This window comes from Pleuronectes platessa, chromosome 21, assembly GCF_947347685.1.
Source record: "Pleuronectes platessa chromosome 21, fPlePla1.1, whole genome shotgun sequence".
In the NCBI taxonomy this organism is placed as follows: Eukaryota; Metazoa; Chordata; class Actinopteri; order Pleuronectiformes; family Pleuronectidae; genus Pleuronectes; species Pleuronectes platessa.
The window spans coordinates 18,572,215-18,597,108 of NC_070646.1; the positions used below are offsets into that span (position 1 = coordinate 18,572,215).

The 24,894-nt window shown below is 41.2% G+C and overlaps 1 protein-coding gene across 2 annotated transcripts in view; it reads left to right on the forward strand.

Annotated features, from left to right (window-relative positions):
• jmjd1cb (jumonji domain containing 1Cb) overlaps positions 1-24,894 on the forward strand; it is a 109,319-nt gene that overhangs the window by 14,418 nt on the left and 70,007 nt on the right. The window lies entirely within an intron of this gene.

A 24,894-nucleotide genomic window follows, 5' to 3' on the forward strand; every position in this document is an offset into this window, starting at 1 on the left:
AGCCGGGGTAAGTTACGAGCCACAGCCCCCTCCTCAGCTCGGAGTGGCGGCTGTTTGCCGGGAAGCTAGCCGAGGGGGAAGCTAACCAGCCGGGGAGCGTGTTTACAGCAGTACTGCAGGGATATGTGGCATCCCACCTGGGAAGCATTGGACTGGGAGGTGGGGGGAGAGGGCGGGGCACTCAAAACAGGTCAATCTGAGGAGGGCTGTTTTAGACAGGGTAAAAAGGGTGCTGTTTTAAATGATCCTTGTGGTATTTTGACCAAAATATATTACAGACATTTCATTAAGACCCCAAGGAACCATATCAACTGTGGTAAAATGGGCATAATATGTGCCCTTTAAAGTCAAAGGCCTGTACGACTGAAGGTTTGGAATTCATTGTGGTGTTGCTGTTTTTGATATTTATCTGCTGAATCATTGTTAGTTGATTAATAATAACCATTTGTTAATTGTATTGGACAATCATTATTTGCAGGCTTACCTTTGTTGAGTGACATCTTTTGAGGTTTTGAGTTACAGAATTGTACAATAGCAGCATTCTTGCATATTTAGTATTTCAAATTTAATTTGTATCCGTCTTAATAGATGATACTTCCCCTCATATTATAAGAATAGATGTTTGTGATCAGTCAGGCTCAGTGCACTTTAATGAAAAGTATAATGTTCATAAGGGATATCAAGCTGCGGCACTGTACTTGAACTGTTGAATATTACTGTGTATATTTGCTTTGAATACTCATATTGCTTCAGCCCTGGTGTGAGCAGACACGGTATTTGACGTGTCTCGGCTGGAATGTGAACCGCAATTAAACAAGTTAACTCTTGTTACCTGAGAGAGGAGAGAATCTATTCACTCTTTGTCAGCACTCTCTATTTCTCTTACTGTCTGTCTTCCCGTCTCTCTCTTGAGAACCAGGCAGTGTGTCTCTGCAGTGTTGCTGCTCTATTCTGTGGGCTGTAACTAATGGTTATTTTCCAATCATCCTTTTGTTGGATTAAAAGAATAATTTTAAATCTATAAAATATAACAAAATAGTTTAATAATGTCCATCACATTCCATAGGTGATAATGGCTTTTGAACAGTTGTTTGGATAAGACGGATAACTTTAGATTGGCTTTGCAAAAACATAAACGCAACAATATCAATGCAAAAAGCAACATGCTATAAGTGAGAGGCTAGGCCTTTTTACATATTGACTGACTGAAATGACTTATCACTTATCAGAGTTGCTGCTGATTACTTTGGCTCACCTCCGGTACATGTTGGCAGTTGTAGAATCATGTAATTTTGAAATCAGCTGCTAGCAACGAGAACAGGGTCAGCAGTGCTTGTATTTCATCATCCATGTTTCATTCACCCCTGGTAGGGTCATGTGATAGGAGCATATTGAAGCAGGGAACAATATGCTGTGACTGACAAGATCCTAAACGTGGGTGTTTGTGTCAATGACTTAAAAAGTGTCTGGTCCTGCAAATCCAGACTGAAGTACAACTAGAGTTTTCAGTGTTTTACTGTAAGTGGACTGAATCGGGAGAAAGAAAGCTCCCCAGAAGGACCTAAACAACAAGTAGCACTTATTTCATCATAATTTTGCATGTATTAGGTTGTTATCATGTAGATTACTGTACGATGAGTAAAACAATATTCATTGCTCTGCATGTAAACATGCCGGACTCACAAGCTACAAACTCCTGTCTTTAACATGGAATTGTGTTTCTGAGCAGCAGTTGGCACAGTGTATAAAGCCCTTTGAGCAGTCATCAAGACTAGAAAAATGCTGTATAAATACAGACAGTTGACCATTTACTTATTAGCTCTAATAACGCTACATGATGGGCCACAATTAGTACTGTTATTGTTATATCTTTCAGTCATCAGCCGTGGCAGCTGCAAAGCTGCACAGCTTGTCCAAGCCAGATACCAAACCAGTCAGCCAGGCTTCTCTTCTCTGCCTCAAACAACCATCACCTCATCATCTTGCTGGTCGCCACAGTGAAGTACCTCAGCTCTCTGGCTTCCCACTGTAGATCAGTCAGGCTTGAAAGAAAAAGCCATATCTCTATATAAATACGCATCCACACACACACACACACACACACACACACACACACACACACACAAATAACACACACTTAGCCTTGGTTGTCAGGAGATGACGAGAGACTGAGTAAAGAAAAGCGACTGGAATAAAGGTCCAACACAACACACCATAAAACAAATGTGTGCAGGGTGTGTCTCTGTGCTCAGAACATGTGTGTGTAATGAGGAGTGGCTGTAGTAGTGGAGTCCTGCAGTGTAACAAGGTTTGTGAATGGGGAGAGAAGCACTGTACAGGCTTAATATACATGCTGTAATGATGAGGGGCTCCATCCTCAGAAGTGCATACAGCTGAGGCTGGGAAATGTCCTTCGTAGCTTGTGCTTATTTCCATTGGCGCAACAGCCATGGCAGGAAGCATTATGTTTTTTGGTAATCGATGGCTGTGTCCGAAATCACCCACTCACTCACTATTCCCTACGTCACTATGAAGTGACTACTACAGTATAGATAACTATATAGTGGGCTCACAGGGTAAAGATGAGCAAAGAGGAAAATATATTTTACACTTAAAAAAAACATTGAATGATCATCTTTAAATGTAGAAATAAAGTTGTCAACCGCACTTTGTGCTGAGATGCGCTCTTCTATTTCTATTTACATTTTTGTGACAAGTCGGGCGGTTCCTGCTGCCCTCGCTTGTCTGGTCTTTCCGACATGAGCCCAATGCATGATGTTGCTCTGTTAATGACCATCGGTTGTGCACTACTTTTCACGATGCATTGTGGGAAACAATATATAGTGATTAGTGACTAATTCCGGACACAGTCAAACTCTCTGTCCATCTGTATGTTTGTCTGTTGCATTCACAATAAGCTGTACCTTACTTTTCCATCTATCCACCATTAGGCAGAGACGATTAGTTTAGAGATCCTGTTCAGAATCTGGTTGGTTGTTCAGTATTGGTCATCAGCAGCCACCTTGAAGAGCGAGGCCTACTTTCTACTCTGTTGGAAATGTAACTTTTTACCTTTAGTAAAGTCTTTTAACCTCCTTCTGTATTAAATTGTAGAACATGTGCAGTACAGTGTGTTTGTGTGTGTGTGTGTGTGTGTTCTGTGGAAGATAGTGGGTGAAGTGGTGTGTGAAGTCCAAAGTTTCTATTGACATTACAACACTACATTGTTAAAGCAAAAAAGCAGCATAACAAACCCACCACTATCATCTTAGTCTAGCTTTTATTCTCTTCTTTTGGTGTATTTTGTCATACAAGCTGGTGAAACTTGGTGACTATCAGCCTGTCCACTTCCAGATGGTTTTATATTTCTAAGACCTTGAAATGTTGTGTGAAATCTAATGCAATAGGAAAAGTAAATTACTATTTAAATTTGTGGCTGCATTTCTTCAGTCCAACCAGAAGGAGAATGTTTTTTGGTTTGTCTCTCGGTCTTAAACCCTATATGATGCAGCAAACTATAAATACAGCTTTTTAATACCCTTATTTACCAAAGAGTGGAACACAGAAGTCTAGCACAAAGGCCACTAAATAAAACCATATGTGCAGTCCAGCTAAATGTGATGTGTTGCCTGTGCAGGGCTGCACATGCCAGCCTGTGAGACTTTTGTGCAGCCTTGACAAAGGCCTGCTAGACCTCATGTAACATGAGATTGTTCTTGAGAATGTAGGGCAAGGTTCCCTCTCAACATGTGCCAGGCAGTCACTCTGTGTTGTGCTTGCCTTGCAGCTTCCAAGTATGAGTACACATGTTTAGTGTGTGTGTGTGTGTGTGTGTGTGTGTGTGTAGGTTAAATCTAGGGATGGGTATTCGATTAAATTGTCTTAATCGATCGTCGGGAGAATTAACGATCGATTAATCGTTAATATTTTTATATTAAAATTCACTATTTATAGTCTATATTAAAATGCAGTGAAAATAGAAAAAACACAGCGTGTTTCCTCATTGAGATCTTTATTACAAGATGAACAACTCTTGTGGCAGTGAAACTTGAAAATATGTGCTGCTGAACTCTTAAGCCCCGCTGAGAGAGCAGCAGCTAGCCGCTGAGAGCTAGCTGGCTTTGACGGTTCTCGACCTCTCAGTCCGGTTGTTTTCACGTCCTCAATCACGGAACCCCTCATCCAGACCCGGGTCTGTCCGGGTTCCCTTCCCCGTGCGGACATGAAGCCGAGCGAGCAGTGGAGGCTAGCTTCGGGCTGCTTCCTCCCGCTGCTAACATCCTCGCTGTGCTGGTTCAGGGCAACTCGGATATTCCGACCTCCTGCCACATTACGGAATCCAGATTTTTCGTGGATGAAAAAATAATGTCATCGACGAAATTCTTAATGATCAATAATCGATCGTCGATTAATTATGCCCATCCCTAGTTAAATCACATGTGTGCATTTGTCTGCGTGATAGGATCATTCATCAAATGTATAGGTGTGTGTGTCTATGTGTGTGTGTGTGTGTGAGAGTTTGAACCAGGCTTGTGAAAGCGTGACAACTTTCTGTCTGTATCTGTGCGTAATCATACTTGGCTTCGTGAATGCTTTCTTTATGTGTGTGTGTGTCTCAGTGTGTGTCAGTGCAGCAGATGAAGTCAGGGTGGGGTGTTCTAGTGCTGGCTCCATTGATTGGTTCAATACAGACTGAAACTTGACCTTCGCAGCAGATGTCTGTAAGGCTGCCAAAGACAAGCACGCAAGCACGCGCACAGACACTCACAGACAAACACAAGACGGAGTTTACAACTCTACTTCAATTATGTTGCTCTTTCTTACAGTATCTCAGTTTGTTTGTAGGTGTCTTTCAGTCTATGTGTCTTCACCTCATCTAAATCAGTGTGACAGGCTCCTAATGTACATCAATAATAACATTTTTATAGTTTACAGCTTCTGATCTGACATAGTATACACAGGTGAGAAATAATGTAGGCAAGCATGAGGGGAAGTGTGCTGACAACCAGAGGGGCCTGAGGGCCAACTGAAACTATAACAGGGCCCAATATAAAGCATTCACGATGCAGTTTACAACTCCCAACACTGTGGCCAGTGGCAGAGAGCTGCTGATCATGAGGGAACTGATCTTTTTACTGACATTTTTACGAGTTTGATATAAATGGAATTTACACTGATACCTTCTGCATTCAGTAAACTCAAATTCTGACAAGGGCTAAAGCTTCCACCTTCGTCCACCTCCTCCTCCTCCTCCTCCTCACCTTCTGAGGTTAAGCTTACTTTTAGCAGTGCAGGTGGTGACAGTGTGAATCTTATTTTCCCCGTAGGGCTCACTGTAGCAGTATGTGCTCGCTGCTGAGACCGTTCAGTACTACAAACCTGTATACTTGACTCAACTGCACAGTAGCTGATGGTAGCTCTGGTGCAGCCCTGCTGCCCTCCACACTTCCTCTACACGCTGAAACCACAGTGTGGGAGCTTTGAGGCTCATTCAGGTCAGGGAGAACACGCTTGCTAGCGTGTTAGCTTTTTAGCCTGTGGATATTACTTAATTATTATTTCTCAAGCAAATGTAATATAAGTTAAAATGTTTGTCTGTATATTAGTATGCGTCCTGTTTAATTTTTTATATTATAGTAAAAAATCACAATCATACAGTTTCACTCACTAAAATATCACATTAAGTCATCAGCTTTATGCAGTCTGCTGCATGATTTATGGAGGGATAATTATCTATGTTGAGGTGTGGAGCAGCTGAAACAGACAGAAGAAAACACATTGGCACTGTTGTAGAGTGCAGTGCAGTTAGAACTGCATTAAGGCCAGTGGAGCACAGTGTGTCGCCTTTCTGTAGTATTTCACGTCTCTAAGACAGCTTTAGCAAGATTGAGAGAGAGACTTTTCAAAGTGTCTGCATACTTGTGTGTTTCAGAAATGAGGAAGGTCATCACGCTAAACTAATGTAGATTATTAACATATTTTGTATTATAAGTGTGTTTGCATAAGCAGACAGAATAAAGTGTGACTGGTTTTTATGGGCAACGGAAAAATCAGATGCTAAAGTTTGCTCACAAGGCGGCTGGATCGCTCTGAGGGACACCAACGTTACCTTGGCACTGCTGGTAGGTAGCTTGTGTTTATCCCTACTGCCCACCGTGTGTGTGTGTGTGTGTGTGTGTGTGTGTGTGTGTGTGTGTGTGTGTGTGTGTGTGTGTGTGTGTGTGTGTGTGTGTGTGTGTGTGTGTGTGTGTGTGTGTGTGTGTGTGTGTGTGTGTGTGTGTGTGTGTGTGTGTGTGTCTGTGTCTGTGTCTGTGTAAAGTAAAACATTTCTTCTAATATCCTCCTATTTTTCAGTCAGGAAGTTATACAAAGTTTTCATTCTGATGTCTTTAAGCTTATTTATATGTTTAAATAAATTATCTTCTCTATCAAACAATGAATTGCATTTGATTAGGTCTTTAAAGGGTCTTAAAAAGTATTAAATTTAACTTTAAATATTGCAAGAATCCTGGCTGCCACACATTTCAATATGATCCAGGCATCACCACCACTAACTTTGACTTCATTAATAAACCTAAAGTGAATAAACAAAAGCTGGCTGTAGGTAGGTTCTATCTTTGTGCACACCAACTGCGACATTGACACATCTCCTTTCACTTTTAATGAAAGACACGGTGAATAGGTGCAGTCTTCTCAATGATAGGTGTCACTGCTAAGAAAAATACAACCTCAATAGGGAAAAAAGGCAGAAAAGAAGAAGAAACAACACAAACAGTTCTGGAATTGGCTTGTTTCCTCAAGGAGCACCCTTGGCTGGTGTGCACCTCTTTGCCTCACAATCGAAAAGTTAAGGGATGCATCACTGTTCACAAGGATAGAAAATGGCGAGCATAAACTAAACTGTCTATGATATGGATAATTGTTTGTACCAATTACCCCTGCAACCGTTACCACCAATACTGGTACTGTTGCTGTCCAACTACTGATGTTGATTCAGGGGAAAACCAGAGGATGATGGAAGCACAGTACCTGTCTCCAAAGAACACTCCAATGTGCACACTGACGGATCCTCTCAGTTGATACTTCAGTTCTTTAATGGTTTTCCTCTATACTTAATTTATCTGTGTCCATTTGTAAAGAGGTAGTGATTAGGCCCAAAGGATTTGCAAGGCCACTGATTGCCAACCAGGAAGATTGTGCGTTACACACTATCACATACACACATTGATATCAGTCATGATATAACTTCTGCTGAACTCATGCCATTTGGCACTCTGGGCTTTCCATGGACACAAATCCTATTCAACTTCTTCTCTATGAGCTATCACTGTTTGGACATTATATAATAACATTTATTAACATTATTATGTTGATGGTAAGTTTAGCAGTGCAAACAGTTCACTTGTTTATCAGTTGAACATCAGCTTGAATCATAATTGATTAAGTGCATGTTCTTTGGAATAGTTGATACTAAAAAGACTGTATCTCTAGTTATAGTTCTTAAATATCTCCATGATGAATCATCTCAATCTGTGTGTGTAACAGAGCCTGACCCCAAACCCAATCTATAACCTGAATAATAGCTGAAGACACTGAGAAGCATGAGTCACTGTTGACTTTTGCTATGTGAATGAGGAACCTGGACAGATGGGTTTACTGGGTGGAGAGAGCTAGGGGCGGACACACACAACCTGAAGAAGAGGGATTTACCATTGAAGAAAGCTAATGAGCAAATTCAGCTATCACCACATGATTCCCTGTTCTGAGTAAACCACCTGGCTGCTGCAGGGGAGAACCCCTTCCTGTTTGTTTGATTGATTGTGTGTGTGTGTGTGTGTGTGTGTGTGTGTGTGTGTGTGTGTGTGTGTGTGTGTGTGTGTGTGTGTGTGTGTGTGTGTGTGTGTGTGTGTGTGTGTGTGTGTGTGTGTGTGTGTGTGTGTGTGTGTGTGTGTGTGTGTGTGTGTGTTGAAGGTTCCAGTTTTTTTTTACCACATGGAGAAATTCTTTCCTGACTGTCAGGCTGCAGTGTTTCCCCTACATGCACTTAGCAGCAGCGGCACATCTAACAATGCGCATAACAACAAGCACTGAGTAGGCCTGTCGCAATAATTACTATATTGACTTATCATACTATCTATAGATATGATCTTGATAATATTGCTGACCTCGATAAATTACATATTGTGTTTACATGTGAATTTACATAAGAATCTCACCCAGCGAGTTGTGCCGTGTCTCTCTGTGTCTGAGAGCGAGGCAGAATTTACACCCACACACACAGGGGAAGGAAATAAAACAGTTAAATCTCAATTTAACGGCACTGTTGTTGCTATATAGTATTACTGCAAACCTTAAGTTAAAGATACCTGTGAATGTTAAATGCTTTGATGGGCAGGGATAACAAAATGAGATGAGAAATCAGAAATCCAGAATTCAGCGTTATTCTTTGTTAGAATGCAGTTCCAAATGTAGGAGCCATCGTATAAAGAAATCTGAAGCTTTTGCTGGGGGGTGAGTCTGACAAGCTAATATTGTAATCTGGACAATTTGTCTCCCATTGGTTTTGAATGATGCCAATCGATACTGTCCACAAACTGTTTTGAGTATGGATAATCTCAGCAGTACACATTGGAAGAAAGATCACAATGTAATTTGAAAGATATCAAGATGGCTTTTTGGGAGATCTTCCACTATTATTTACAAAATGGCTCATCTGTCAATTATGGTTTTATGGTTTTGTATTATATAGCGCTTTTCTAGTCTTGATGACCACTCATAGCACCTTAGAGTACAGTTTTACATTCACCCATTCACACACACATTCATACAGTGCATCTAATCGCAGCACTTTGTTATTCTATGGGGGGCCATTCAGGGTTCAGCATCTTGCCCAAGGACACTTCGGCATGCAGATGGGTCAGACTGGGGATCGAACTGCCGACCTTCAGGTTGGAGGACGACCATTCTACCCCTCAGAAACAGCCGCCCCAGTGGCAGTTTTCAGGGGGTTTGCCTATCTCGTGGATTTGTGGAATGCCAGTTTCCTTTGGAATAGGATGCTTGACTTTTTCCACATCATGTTAGCATAGTTGAAACTTGCCTGTCACTTGTCACTGTCTCAGTGTCGATGCTGGTTAAGTTAAATGAGAGCCGTGCTGCACAAAACTATCCCTAAGATTAAACATGTTGATGCAGATAATGAATAAAGGTTAACAGGTTTCATGGGCTGTTTGACCTTTTTGTGATAATGCATATGAATCAGTAGTTAAAAAACTGAATGCTGAAGCGTTGAGGTATTTAGAACATCCAAATTGTTTCTGTTGATTACTGTGTCTTTGACCTACGTGTTCTCTGGCTAGAGACTCGTCTAAAATGCTCACATGTGCTTCAGTTGTTAAAGATGAAGTAAGAAAGAGCAGAGCTGTGCCATGTGACCTGTGTCAAACAGGTTGTAAGCAACCAAGTAACTAGTTAAGAACATTGGTTGGGCGTCTCAATCTGCGACTATTAGTAATGAGCTGACAGCACACAGCTCAAGTGGAGAGCTGTCAACACAATCACTGAAGGGCTTGTCAGGTATTGTTGCTCTAACACTGGCATGCTTCAATTCATCCCATCTGTGTTACCGAAGATAGACAACTTTGTAGCTTTCTTTAGTTAACATTAAACAGATACAAAATGCTCAATAACTATAAATTGTTGTTTTGAATAAAGTTATAGCATTTATGGAGAAACACGCAAATTGCTTCCTGTAAAAATGACTGCATGGTCTTCAGCCTGTAGACTAACACATTTTTGCTTATATAATATATTTTCTGTTGTGTGTATGTGTGTGAGAATATGTGCATGTAAGTGAATAATATGCATGAATGTGTGTGTGTGTGTGTCTGTCTGCGGGCTCCATTTTGCAGGAGGCAGGCTGTGTGTGCACACGCTCTTTGCGAGCCAGGAAACATGCAATTTGAAACGGTGGGATGGTGGAATTTCTAACCCACATGCTGTAGCAGGAGATGAAGACACGTGAGCCAGTTGACCTCAAACCATCTCTGAGAGAGACAGTGGGGAGAGGGCGCACACTGGTGAAATACAGACACAGCCAGGAGAATTATGTGTGTATTAAACACAGGAAGAAAGAGGCAGGGGAGAAGGAGAGGCTGTGAACAGATAGTTCTGGTGACGTAACACGTCCTTTAATTAAATGATCTTCAATGCTACCTGGGACGAGGGTTCAGTTTCCCAGAGCAAGGCATGGGCTGCGCCAGAGTTTGGGCTTCTCTTCCCACAGGGGGCACTGATATAAACTGTAGTGAGACAGACAGAGAGCATGAGAGAGATGGAGGATGGAGGTTCACTGTGTCTGGTTTCAATTAACATGCTCAACAATCCTGCTGTGTTTGTCTCTTGGCTTTCGCACATGAGCATGTTAGATGTGTGCGTGCGTCTGTCGGTCTGTTTGTGTGTGTGAGACACTGTCTGCAATTTTCTATCGTTATTTCATGGTGTGGGTTTGGGTCTTGGCTCATTCTGACTATGATAACACACAGAATACATAGCCCATTATCATAAACAAATATGCAACACAATTTGAATATACAACACACATGGCTTTATCACAAACACGTTAAGAAATGCCTGTGCTATGTTGTTCTCCACCTTCTCCAATCTGATCACTCATTCATTGAAACCAGAGTCCTTATCAGCCACTGACATTTACACTGACAAATTTATGACTGACATCATAAAACCTCTGCAACACTGGCAGCTGGTCAAACAGCTGAATGCTTCTTCCTCCTGTTATATACCACAGTGAAGACTTATATTACACATGCATGTATATAATATGCTATATAATAAACAATTTTTTTTAAATATGAGTTCTACCCTGTCCAACAAGCTAGAAATGTTTGCATGCGAGCCTCCCATGAAATAAAAAGAGGATTCATTGTAGATTAATTAGTTAAATAGAATCCATTCACATGTTGAGAGAATTATCCTGACATAATAGCCAACACTTGAGTTTTACCTTCGACACATTTCTCCTATGTTTATGTGTTATTTGGACAAAAATCTCTGTGTGTAGTATAAATCTTCAGATATTATTTTCAGTGCACACCCTGTAATGTAACCCTTTACCTCACTATATGGTCACACTTTTTCAGCACCTGTCCCCATATAAATATGATCATATTGCGATGTGTGGCTGAAGGCAGGTGAGATAGTTTAAAGGATGTTGTGGTGAATGGATGGCTCGACAAAACATTTACACACAGGTCAATGCTCTTACTTTTGATTAATTGTGATTACAAAAGTCTTCAGGTATTAACAGTATTTATTGTCAACCACAGCAGTATCTTTTCTTAAACTTAACCAAGTAGTTTTTATGCCTAAACCAAACCCATACTGTGAGTTTTTGATAAAGTCGATGAAGGTCTCCTACACCTGATGCTGTGTGCGTGCTCTTCAAGAGACACTCCTCTGGGTTAAGTTGGAACATACAATATACTTGATCATTCAGGTTAAGGACTCATTTAATTGTAATGGGTTAATGTCTTTTTTTAACTCTTATGTTTGCACAAGTGTTTCAAGTGCAAAGCACTTCCAAGTGCATTTCTTCTTTAAACGTTCCCACCCATATGATACATATATTTTAAAATGTTGTAAAATCTAAACACGGGGCATTTTCCTTCTTATTTAACATGAAGCTTGACTCATAGTGTTACATTGGGAAACTAATTATCAATATGTAAAATATCTTCAGCCCTGTTTCAGTGCATTCTTAATTTCAACTGTTCACTGCTAACACAGAGACCAGCTTTTTTCCTGACATGGCAGAATGTGTGTTCTGCAGCTCTGCTGGATCAATGTCATATGCACACACACACACACACACATATGCACACACACAGCCTTTGTTGATGTTTGAGTCAAATAGCTTTGGGTTGAGTCACAGCTCCTCTGTGTATCTCCCACTTTCACTTTGTTTTTTCCTAATCAGCTTTACAGCTGTCTGTTTCAATCCTCAGTCCAAGGCCACATCAAATCAGATGCAGAGGGTTTTTTACTTTCAACTAAGTTTAAAATTAAAATTAAACTCAGGTTTAGAGAGTATAAAGTCTGAAAGTATAGTTTCCTGTTTTTGGACCGTAAAGTTGGCACTATGTCTCATTACCCTCCATGGTTTTGGCTTCACAGAGCCAACAGTAAACAGGCCTTGTAATGGTCAGATCGTTCTTATATTTTTGGATTCCAAAAAAGTGTGGTGAGGTTTGAGTCTCATGTACTGTGTAATTAAGCTGGAGCTAAATTTAAACCAATCTGTCATTAGATTTAACAAGCCAACAAACACAGACAGCACTGCAGCTCCCACAACACACAGTCATGCATACACCAAACAGGATTTACATGTGTGTTTATCGTACGCAAATGAAGAGGACACAGTGGCCTTGTCAGTGCAGTCCTGACAAGTGGCCGTAATGAAGCAGGATTCTGGAGAGCCGTTTCCCATGATGTCAGTGTGACAGAGCTGCTTCGTCCCTGACCACTAGTGGTACACACACACACACACACACGTACATACACCCACACACACACACTGACAAACGTTTTCATGCTTCCTGTATCAGTGCCTTGTTTATCGCTATTTAACCATCATTTACTTGTTTAGCTCTGATGCGACCGAGGGTGTACACTCGCCAGCTCCACATTTTGGTTACACACATGATAATCTAACAATGATAATTGTTAGAGTTGTAGTCAGTGGCCCAAAAATGCAGAATGACTGATAACTGTAAACAGTGCTGTCAGTCATTCTGCTTTCTCTCCCTGCCCGTTAACCCACACTCACTCTGTCACTAACATGGTTTGTGGTAAATTCCCATTCAAATCGTGTCTGAGCAAAAATATCCCAAGGGAAAGATGAAAACATGAGGGTGGTGGAAGGAGAGACAGGAGGGCTGACATGTGCCACTCTGTTTTACAGCAACAGAGTGTAAACTCTGTTGCTGTAAAACACAGCGACTTCGGCAGCAATCTTTGCAGCCCTCTGTTAGAAATCACCAGTATTTCCCCTCGATAATAATAATAATAATAATAACTTGAATATAGCGTCTTTCAAGAGACCCAAGGACACATCACACGTGTGTCAGTGAGGACTTAAGACACTCGTCATCGGCATTACTACGTTTTCATTTGGATACTCATCAACTCAGCTGTGGAAACGGCTTCGGAAATGCTGCTGGTCATGTCCACTTGCAACGATCAATTGTCTCACATTTACAGATTTAGTTGGTTGAGTGTATTTGCACACTCACATTCTCTTTGATATTTGTTTTGCTCCTGTCTCTCTGTTACTGACAGGCTCTTCAGTATTTTGTTAACATCCCCAGAGTTTACTGCTGTGAAACCCACAGTGGAGGGAAAGCACTGATTTCAGACTACAGACGCTGTATAACTGCTTAATCTGTCCCCTGTGGATGTGACTGTGTGTGCACTAATGTCTGGTTAAACCACTGTAATATTTAGGTCTGCTATTGAACAGATGGTAGCTCGCAAGCTGCTGCAGCGTGTGTGTGTGTGTGTGTGTGTGTGTGTGTGTGTGTGTGTGTGTGTGTGTGTGTGTGTGTGTGTGTGTGTGTGTGTGTGTGTGTGTGTGTGTGTGTGTGTGTGTGTGTGTGTGTGTGTGTGTGTGTGTGTGTGTGTGTGTGTGTGTGTGTGTGTGTGTGTGTGGCTGGCTGCATTACTGCCATTAACAGTGCTGTAGAATTAAAAGGGGAGATATGCCAAACTGTTGACATCATTACAGTACAGAATACAATGACTTCTCTAACTGTCGATGAAATAAGTAGTTGATTTGTGGATTAGATGACTGACATGGAATTATAAATCATTGAATCATAATAATGTGAATAATTTAGACAACCAACATTTTTTAATTACAGCTGTGAAGTCGTAGGCGTCTCTCTGCTGGCTGAACACATGACTACCCCTCAAAGTCCTTCCTGCTACTTATCTTTATACTTTTTAATCTAATAAGTGAGATTTGATGGAGAAACTACGATTTATGTACATTTTTAAACCACTAGCCTCCACCTAGACCTACACCTATGTTCTTGCTGGATTGCTGTCGCAGCTAAGGCAGGAATCATGAGCTTGCTAGCCTGTGAGTCAGACAAAGTGTTGTCTTCTGCATCTCTGTGCAGATGAGTATAAGACCGGAAGCATGCTCACACCTTAACTTAAAGCCATAAGTTCGCACCCCTGACTTAAGCCTACCCTGATTGATTGGAAGGGCGAGGCTTGTTGAGTAACTTTAGGAGGGAATGCCTCCACACGGCTGTAAAGCTGTTCAATGAAACTGGCTGACAGAAACCTTTTACTGGACCTCGTCACATTAACGTTGGGCAGGTTTCAATAAAGAACTCTCATGGAAAACGTTGTAAAGACCATATTAGGCTTTTACTTTGAAACTTCAAGTGTTGACGCTGACATACCATACACACATAGATAATGTGACGGTAATGTGAATACAGCTCCTCCATGCTCTGAAACACCATCACAACACAACCACACACACACACACACACACACACACACACACACACAAAACTTGTTAGATAATTATTGACTGGACAGTAACAGAGGATTGTGGTTAACCTTCTTTGTGTCTTAACAAGAAGTTGTCTCCATCAGTAACACAAGTGATCTGAGTTTTTAGGTGCTTTAATTGAATTGTTCTGTGGATTCCCTGGTAACATGACCTCAAAGACAGTTTTAAATTTGATTCCAGTATTTTTTTAATTAAATTATTTATCCATGTTTAATGACATGTTTATTTCTTTGTGTTAATGAGCCATGCGGTTTTTAACCTACGGGTTTGACTTGAAATATTGTATTAAAAGCTCATCATTTAAATGCTATTGGTCATTCCATTGTATGTCAATAACTACAGATACTATTCGGTGAGACTATATGCTTGTGTTGATGAAAAAAAGGGTGCCCTTATATTCCAAATGCTTGATTCGCTGATTCACGTGGTCCTATTGCAGTGATTCAATTGGGTAATACAGACTGGAATTTTAAACCATTAGGCTAACAAAGCACAATAAATGTTTGATGCATCATCCATCGGCGATCATCACTTAAGTCTATACAGCTCCTCTTTTAGACAGAATGTAATTTGTACCATTGCAGTGATGACAGTTGTCTTCCCAAGTTAGGAATCTGACAATCACAACACAGGCTTGTGATGTTATCTAGACTTGCTCTCCAGAGACCTATCACATTGAGGATTGTGAACCCACAGCTGTAGTGAGTGACTAGAAACAGGATACTGCTCATGGGCTGGTCACTGGAAACAGTTTACCAGGAAACACCAGGTTTAAACAACAGGGGGAGTCTGTCTTAAGCCCATTCTCCAAAGACTACATACACTTATTATCGCTGCTGACCATTTTACAAACCAATCTGTAGTATTTCAGATTTGTTAACTCACCTCCAGGCAACTGCTGGTTGTCCTTTACTTCAAGCTGTATTAGGATCATTTGGCAAACAATTAAAAAATGCTTGAAGTCTGTTATTGATCACAGTGAAAGTCCCACTGCTTTGTTAATAACAATATGGTCAATCTGTTTTTGGATAAATTGTTGCGTTAATGTTGTAAACGTTCAGTTTTGTAAAATTTGACTAAACTTACTTGTTTCAGCAGGTATAGAAAACCGTCTAAACTGTGTCTGTGCATTAAACTCAATGTGCTGACCCAGGGAGTTTTGTCCAGGTTATTGAATATTTAGCAGTCAGATAAATTGACCTAGATTTACCTCAAAGATTTTCAATCCTTCACAATGAGATGTTTCATTACCAGGCCAGTGCATCCTAAACTGTATCTAAGTCTTCCTCATGTGCTCATCATGTGAAGAATTCCTTCTGCATTTGAAAGGGGAGACAGAAAGTAAGCTAAAATGTAAGAAGGCAAGTTGACAATGAGATATGCTCTTCAAAATGCTGTTCTCCTATCTCCATGTGCCAGTACAGGCAGCTGTCAGCTATTATATTTTGGAAATCCTTTGTGTGTCGGCTCGGATGAGTTCCACAGCAGTAAATTCCTGCTTTTATTTCTTTTATGCTTTATTTTACATGTTCATGAAGTGGTCTGAATATATTTAGCTCACATCTAACTGTGAGCCTTGTAAAAGATAAGCCCTGCGTGTGTGTGTGTGTGTGTGTGTGTATACGTACCATTACATAGATTCAACAGTGGTGTTACTGGGTTTATTTACTTGTGAGACTTCCCTCCACAGGGGGTCTGAATTAGCTGAGTGCCAGCATATCAGATGTGTTCAGTGTAACACAGAAGCTTTTAGATTGTCTCTAGTCGCAGTTTTTCCTTCCCATGTTCACTTTGTCACAGTCTGAACAAAGGCTGGTCACCACCCAAGGTAACTGGTCAAGTTGGGTAAGCCCCCAGTCATTAACGAACACTGTTTGGCTGAGCCTTCGTTGGCTAGCTGTACTAAGTCTATTATACCTAATTGATGATTTAGGAGCTAGGGCGCTGTGTTTCACACATTGAGCTCTAAATATTCCACCAAATGTTGTGTATGGAGAACACACCCTCTTACACACCCTCATTGTTCTACATGCCTTGCTTTCTGGCATTAGGTTTGTTTTTTCAGTTAATCTGTTTGCTAGAAAAGACACATATTGGTTAGTTTACTGACAAAATACTCTAACTGAAATTAATTTTAATAATAGCAAACTCCTTCACATGAATCATCATTGTGTTTTGAGTCTGTCTCATCAAACCCAGAATTAGTGGGTGAACGTATTTGTGGCTCTGTCTGGGCTGTATCAAAATTTTGATGATTGATTGAAGTCCTGCCCAGACAAAAAGAACACAGCATCATATATCCCCAGTGCCTGTGAAATAGAGGTCTGTCTGGTGGTCCAGTGTAGCCTGACGTTGTCAGACTCACAATTCTAGTCAGAATGTGAGTCTGAGACCGCTCCATTGGGCTGTGATTATGGGGCGTGTTTCAACTGACCAGGAAGTAAAATTCCTCTTCGCTCAATTGGATAGACCTACAACCAATCAGAGCAACGTAGTATGTGACGTATGCTAAGCAACGCATTGTGAGTTATTTACGCCGGGTTCACACCGGACGCTTCAGCGCAGCGCCAAGCCTTAAATAACAGCTGGCTCCCATCCACTCCCATGTTAAAACTTTGTGTCGGTCACACCGGAGGCTGAAGCACCGCGAGGCAGCCTTACCGCAGCGCGGTGCTTCAGCCTCCGGTGTGACTGGCACAAAGCCGTGCAGCGATCTACTGGATCAACAGATGATATTATTAGCGCTGCCCGGCGGTTCAGCGTCGCTTCAGTGTCCGTTGTGAACAGCCAAGCGCCGGGGCGATAGGGATTAGCGCGCTGCTTTGGCGTCGCCTCCACGTTCTGTGTTCCTCTTTCAAAATGAATGCGCTGTCGATGTCTTCTAAAACAGACTCAATGGCAGCATCTACACATCTCAGCTCGCCAGCGGCAGGCATGTTTGTTGAAAACGAATTCAACCCAAGGGCACTTTGATGACGTGGTTGATTACGTTACCGTTGATCATCTGTCAATCATCGTATAAAGCCCGCCCTGACAATCTGATTGGCCCGGTCGGGCCATAATTTTTCCTCAACGGAGCGACTCCAGACCGAACTGCCCGACCAAAAATGTTGTGGGCGGGGCTAAGTTCGTCTGGCATCCAGGCTAGGTCCAGTGGTTAACAGACATACGGTATGGCTGCTACATCATTGTATAGATTCCTTCGGAGAATATTTGTCATATCCAACACTCAATATCCCTGCATTTCCTATTTATATTGCCATTATCACAGGGAAATCAAATGTCATAAATCCATCTTGAAGTTTTGAAGTCCTCATTTTACAACTCTTACAGTACCAACTCAAGGCTAGCTTACTAGCAAGTTTGGGAGATTTGAACTGTACAACACAGTCTTGATTACTTGATTAGTGAGAGTCTGTTCAGTTGTAAGAGAAAAGTCCCTTTTTCACAGCAACCTTTTGGACTTCCTGTAAGGACTTCCATGATTACCTTGCAACTTTATATAATACGATATGATTTGATTCGACTGTAGCACAACAGCAAGACCTTCCGGTAAGACTAGATGATCAAGAACTGGCTAATCATTGACCTAGAGTTATGATTGTTTTGTAGAAATGCTGTCTTCAAAGTTCACACTTAAATTTATCTTGAACTCAAAGGTTTGTTCATAATAGTGCAAATAATATTTGTAAATAAAAATGTTGTTACGCAAAGTACACTTGTCAGCTTTTTGTAGAACTTGATGGCTGTCATCTCACTGCTTTCAGAAAGTGCTGCCTTAGTTTTTAACGAATAGGATCAATTCTCATCATGTGACTCAAGAATTTAACTTAAGACACTTGTTAACAAGTGGTAAACCTCAGTGTTATTGGTTGTTGCATTGATATTGTTTCATAAACTACAAAATATTTATGATGGTTGTAAATACAGGCAAGTGTATATGGAGAGATGGAGAGAAGGTGATTGAGGTAAAAAAAAGAGAGAAGCTGAGAGGGGAGTAACAAAGAGATTAATTTCCCCAAGTGCCTGCAGTCGTGTGCCTTGTGCTATGAAATGGGAGACTGTGTGTGTGTGTGTGTGTGTGTGGGTGTGTGTCTGTGTGTGGGTGTGTGTCTGTGTCCTAAGCTGGTTCATTCACATTAATTAACACCACGAGAATAACACCCTCTGGAAACAAGTTGTGCTACTCCTCTGGCTGCTGGAAGCATCTGTGGATGTGTGTGTGTAGAGTCAGATGTCAGACAGGTAACACTGGAATCCCTCCACACCCTGAGCATACCAAGGAGTAGCTGGAGGCTGATCACTGATACAGCTACTCTCAGACCTATACACCATTTGCCATTTGAGACTTCTGAATATTTCAAATACTCCCTTGGATCTACAATGACTGTCTGTGGGATGCATAGTTGATTATAATTATAAATCTTGATCTGACTCCTTTCATATTGCTGTAATAATTTGTTAGGTTGTATTTTTTTTGGCCAACTTGAAAAACAGAGGAAATGATGAAATGCAGGTCGAGGAACGCTGGTCAACGATGTAAGCATTTATTTGAGGTTTCAGAGCAGCACAATTACTCCTGTAGTGAGTGACTGACTCTTTGTGCAGTGCCAAATGCAGTGCCAAATAAAACACCTCATCAAGGTAGTAGTGGTGTTTTTTTAGGTTGAGGATGATCTCATTCCTAAAGTCTTGAATTTGCTCTAATGAAAGTGAAACATTTATTCATACACTGGTATGAAACACTAAGTGAAACCTTTTGGAATTAACTGGTTTCTGTATCCATTGGTCATTAAACATGATCTGATCTTTAAGTCACAGCTGTAGACAAACACAATGTGCTTAAGCTACTATCACACTAGCAATTTTGATCCATTGTGTCTCTATCATTAGCAGTCTCCATTGATCCTCAGCTGTTGGAAAGACACCCCTATATACGTCAGTGTATTTTTATATGTAAAAATACACTAATTAATTTCTGTGGGATTCGTTGTCCCCTTGATGATAGTGAGCTGTTCAGGCTCAGAGGCAGCAAAACACCACACCAACATGCATCATTTATACAACTCGTTGTAGTCATATTGACCACCCAAAGGGCTTCCCAGCACAAGTCACAATCGCCCATTCATTCATACAGTACCCCTATATGCAGCAATGCAGGGATTGGACCATTGATTTTCTAGTTAATGGACAGCCCGTTGTACCTCTTGAGCCACAGCTGCCCAAACATTTTTCCCTGTAGTGTTGTGGAGGATCCAGTTTTTTCTTTGACAAGCATGGGGCCTCAGTAATGTTTGTCTTGGAGAAAAGCAGCTTCCTCTGTAATGTCTTACAATAGACACCAGGCTCCATGCACCATAATAGGTTTAACTAAAAGTTTAAAGAACGTCACTGCAGCAGTCCATAACAATATTAATATGTATGTGTTTTCTTAACACAAATGCTTATTTGTTAACTAGATACAATACAGTCCATTCTATGGTCACTCAATATCGTCTCTGCATCCATTTAAGTATTACAATCCGATATAACCTAATGTAACCCTCAAAATGAACACACACACACACACACACACACACACACACACACACACACACACACACACACACACACACACACACACACACACACACACAAGGCTGGTCAGATTACAATCACGTGAATACCCTGTGGTGATGTTTCAGGCGCTAATATGGGGAACTGAGCAGGGCTGGGTCCTACTACAGATCCATGTGATTTCACTAAGACTCAAGCATGGGTTTGTGTGTGTGTGTGTGTGTGTGTGTGTGTGTGTGTGTGTGTGTGTGTGTGTGTGTGTGTGTGTGTGTGTGTGTGTGTGTGTGTGTGTGTGTGTGTGTGTGTGTGTGTGTGTGTGTGTGTGTGTGTGTGTGTGTGTGGTCGACTCATGACGCGAATGTGAACCAGCTCCATCGATTCCTTTATATCTTGTTACTTTGTTACTGTTATAAAGCTAACAGAATTTAACTGTCTCCGTTTATAGACAGTGTTTCTGACTATAAAAGCTGGTCTGATCAATATCGACACTCTTTGAACACAAATCGTAACTTTTTCCAACATTTTCTGAGAGACATATGTAGTCACACTCCCTCCATCATCTCTGTCCCCTCTCTCTCTTGTACCAGGTTGTTCCTCTGTAATAGCCTGAGATGTCAGAGACCATTTGCCTTCTGCAATACACACACACCACACACACGTTCTTGTAGCTCTCCAAACCAAGTGCAGACCTACTTTTGCTTGTTCGCTTAAATAGAGGCCTTCTTTGTTCACTCAAACCCCAGAACTCGTTAGTAACACTCTCTCTCTCTCTCTCTCTCTCTCTCTCTCTCTCTCTCTCTCTCTCTCTCTCTCTCTCACACACTTTCTCTCTCTCTTGCTCTTTTTCCCTTTCTCTCACTGTTTCTCTCACTCGCTGTACGTGTAAGGAAAATTAAGGCCTCATCTCTAATGCTTAATGCTCTCAAGCACGCACACACACACACACACACACAACACACACACACACACACACACACACACACACACACACACACACACATGCTTGAGTCTTAGTGAAATCACATGAATCTGTAGTAGGACCCAGGCCTGCTCAGTTCCCCATATTAGCGCCTGAAACATCACCATCAGGGTATTCACGTGATTGTAATCTGACCAGCCTTGTGTGTGTGTGTGTGTGTGTGTGTGTGTGTGTGTGTGTGTTGGGATCTGTATGTTTATTTTGAAGGTTACATTAGGTTATAGCGGATTGTAACTTAAATGGATGATGTGAAACATAACTGAATGCAGAGACGATATTGAGTGACCATAGAATGGACTGTATTGTATCTAGTTAACAAATAAGCATGTGTGTTAAGAAAACACATACATATTAATATTGTTATGGACTGCTGCAATGACGTTCTTTAAACCTTTAGTTAACCTACTGGTTCTTCTGTAGGAATCAAAAGCACCAAAAAAAAACTCTATTTCATTATATGTCAGTGTGTTGGGAGTGGTATGGGAGCCACCTGTGTGTTGTGGCTCTGACATTGATCAATATGAATGACACAGTGGTTTTGCAATGTTTTGGCTTTTGTAACAGTGTTGAGTTGAAAAACCTTGTTACACACTAGAGTTCTATAAAAAGTTTTGAGTTATGGTTCATGTCTTGCATATCAGTGTCAGTGTGTCATCAGCAGGCAACAACTCATTAACAGACTGTTAAGTTGTATGAGGCCGGGGTGTCTGTCAGTGGTTAAAGCGTCCTTCACAAATTTCTGAAATGATGATGCCTTGTCCTGCTGCAAAGTCATTCATGTTGTGTTAAGCTGGTTTGTTTAAGGAGTAGGCCTAAGCAGACAAAAATAGAGAAGCTGTCAATAAATTAAGTGTAAGCGTGTCTAGGGACATCACTAATATCTCAGGTTCTCTACATTAGGTTTGGTGCAATGGCTGGCAGTCAACAATGTTGAGCCCCCCTGTCATCAGGTTAAGGAGTTACAGCTGATAGGACGAAGCACCACCAGCTTGTTTGTTATTTTAACCATTGACAGCAATGCTCAACACCAGGGGTATGAGAAGCTGCAGCTGAATGTTATAACTTGGGTGATTGTGGATTAGGGTTAGAACGATTGTCCTCCAGTCAGAAGGCCTCCCCCCCCAAAAAAAGAAACCAAAATCAACAACAAACAAACAGAAAAACCTGGCATCGTCCATGGCAATGTTTCCATGTACACATCGTCATGCCAATTCAATAGATATTTCCCAACCCTATTTACAGAGCTGCTCTGTTCCCACTGTGTCTTGTATATAGTGAGCTAAAAACTGAACTAGTTCAATATGTCACTTTGACATCACTGTTCCAATGTGCAGTGTTGTCTCACACGAACACAACTTACCCCCAGACATGTTATGACTAGACAGTGAGTTTACACTTAGTTTACAGTAAACACACTTAGATTTGTGGTTCTCAAGGAATGATATTTTATTTGTGAATTCTTAAATTCAGTCCAAACCTTAATGTATGATTCATCCTGACCACCTGATCTAGATGTCATGTCATGTCCAGGTATTTTCGATGAAGCTACAGTAAAGGTTAGTAATGAAAAGGTCAGTACAAATCATTAAAAATATCAAATGTGCATTAAATGTCACAGTTCTTCCAGCCTCCACATACCGCAGTGCTTCACTTATTCAAAAATGGTTCTGCCAACACATGGTAAGAAATTAGCTTTAAAATATTTCAGTAGGTTTTGACCGATATCTCGGCAACCGTGAGGCGATGACAAAAAGTCTGTTCTTCTGCTCCTTCCAATAGGATCTTAACACGGTGTCAATCAAGGTGTGTGGTTTATATGAAGGACTTTCCAGATGTGTGGTACAGAAATTACAGTAAGAGGCATTGGCCCACTGAACAAAAAAAACAAAGTTAGGCCGCTGCATATCAAAGTTTAAAATAAATGTGACCACATTCCTATTTCAAAACATCCAGCAGCACCAGCTCTGACAATCAACCCTATAGTGTAGGTGGGTTCATGTACAAAGTAATTCGTCTTCTAACTCTTTCTACTAGTGCATGATGAATAGAATACTAACACGCACATAAACGTGCACAGTCTGCAGGCAGGCTGGAGAAGGCAACAGGGATTTTCCCATACTGCCTCTGCAGCGGCTGCCCTAGATTCCACCAAATGATTGTCTCGGTGCAACTCGGCTATTATTAGAGCTGTATTATCAGGAGAGATGGAGTGAGAGAGGAAGATGGAAGGAAAATGTAGAGAAGAAAAAAAGTAGCAGGGAGAAAAGAAACAAATGCCTTACTTTTCTACCAGTTTGTGTTCTTGCCTTCTGCTGAATATTCAACAATGTCTCCTTTGGTGTTCCCGACCATGTTCCACATTTAATAGCTCTGCATTGACAATACAGTATTTGGAGTGAGACAATTACTTCATTAGCAGTGTACGCGTGAACACCAGTGTTATTTTTGTTGCGCCATAGAATCACACCGGACTGTACACAATTTAGGAAAGGGAGGAATTTTATTCTGGAAGAATTAAGAGGAACAAATGTGGATTTTGTTGCACTTCAGTGGCTTTCCTGATTCTGTGGTTGAACCTGCCAACACACCTTTTCATTTTAAATTAGACTGAAGATGGTCTCCCACCTGTTGATCAGGTTACAAGAAGTGACATGTTACAGAGGTACTTTGATTGCTTTGATACCTTATGTGCAGTTGGCTCCAGCTGAATTTCAAGGCTAATGAGCTGTAATAGCAAATTAAAAACATTTGCATCGGACAAAACTGGAGAGCAAATGCAACGCATAGCTGAAGAAAAACCTATAGAATGCACCAGATTCAGTCTGAAATCTTCAACCCTGAAGGAAATGTTTAAGTAGTTTCCTAGTAATGTGTCTACAACAACACTGAACTATTTTTGGATGAACCTTTTCCTTCCCTCTCTTCCTCTCACCTCTCCCTCCCTACTCTCTCCTGGGCCCACACATCCTCCCTGAGGAAGATATAAAGGAGGGGGAAGCTGGGTCACATCACTCTGCTCAAGGCTGTTTACTTTGCCTCTTTCTCTAGTTCGCTCTCCATCCTTTTCTCAGTCTATCTTTTTTCTCTCTGTCTGCAGTTATTATTCCTCCTCTCTCTGTCTTCTACCTACTTTTTACCCCATAACTCTCTGTATTGCATTTCATGTCTCTACTTTTGTCTCTTGTCGTTCTTGCCATCTTGTGACTGCTCTGGTTCCCACATGGGTATGACTGAGAGAGGTACAGAGAGAGAGAGAGAGGGAGGGAGGGAGGTAGAGATGACCTTGTAGGAGAGGGGATGTCTCTTTATGCTGTCATTTGGTATTACTTCAGCTCATCTGCTCTCTTATTCCATCTCTCTCCTCCACATTACTCACATCCCAGTGAAGCTCTACAACAGAGCCATTCTTTCCTCCTGCTGGGTTCTGTCTGTGTCTGTGATGGATCTCATACTGGGTTTGACCATTTTAAGCTCATCTTATTTTGTAATCCTGTTCATTCCCACTGAGGGCTTTTTATTGGTTTGGTGACTTAGCTGATACAAGCCTACTAAATCTTTTCTTGACCTGAAGTATCTGGATGTGGTGCTTTGATGTAAAGCTGCTCCTGAGGACTTTGACACTGTGAAATTGTAGATCTCCAGTCCTGCATTGTTTTTGGGTCAATGACGTATAAGGATTTTCAACAGGCCAATTTTAAAATACAAAAAACAGTAAAATCTATTATAATTGTTCCGACATTAAGAATGTTGTGCA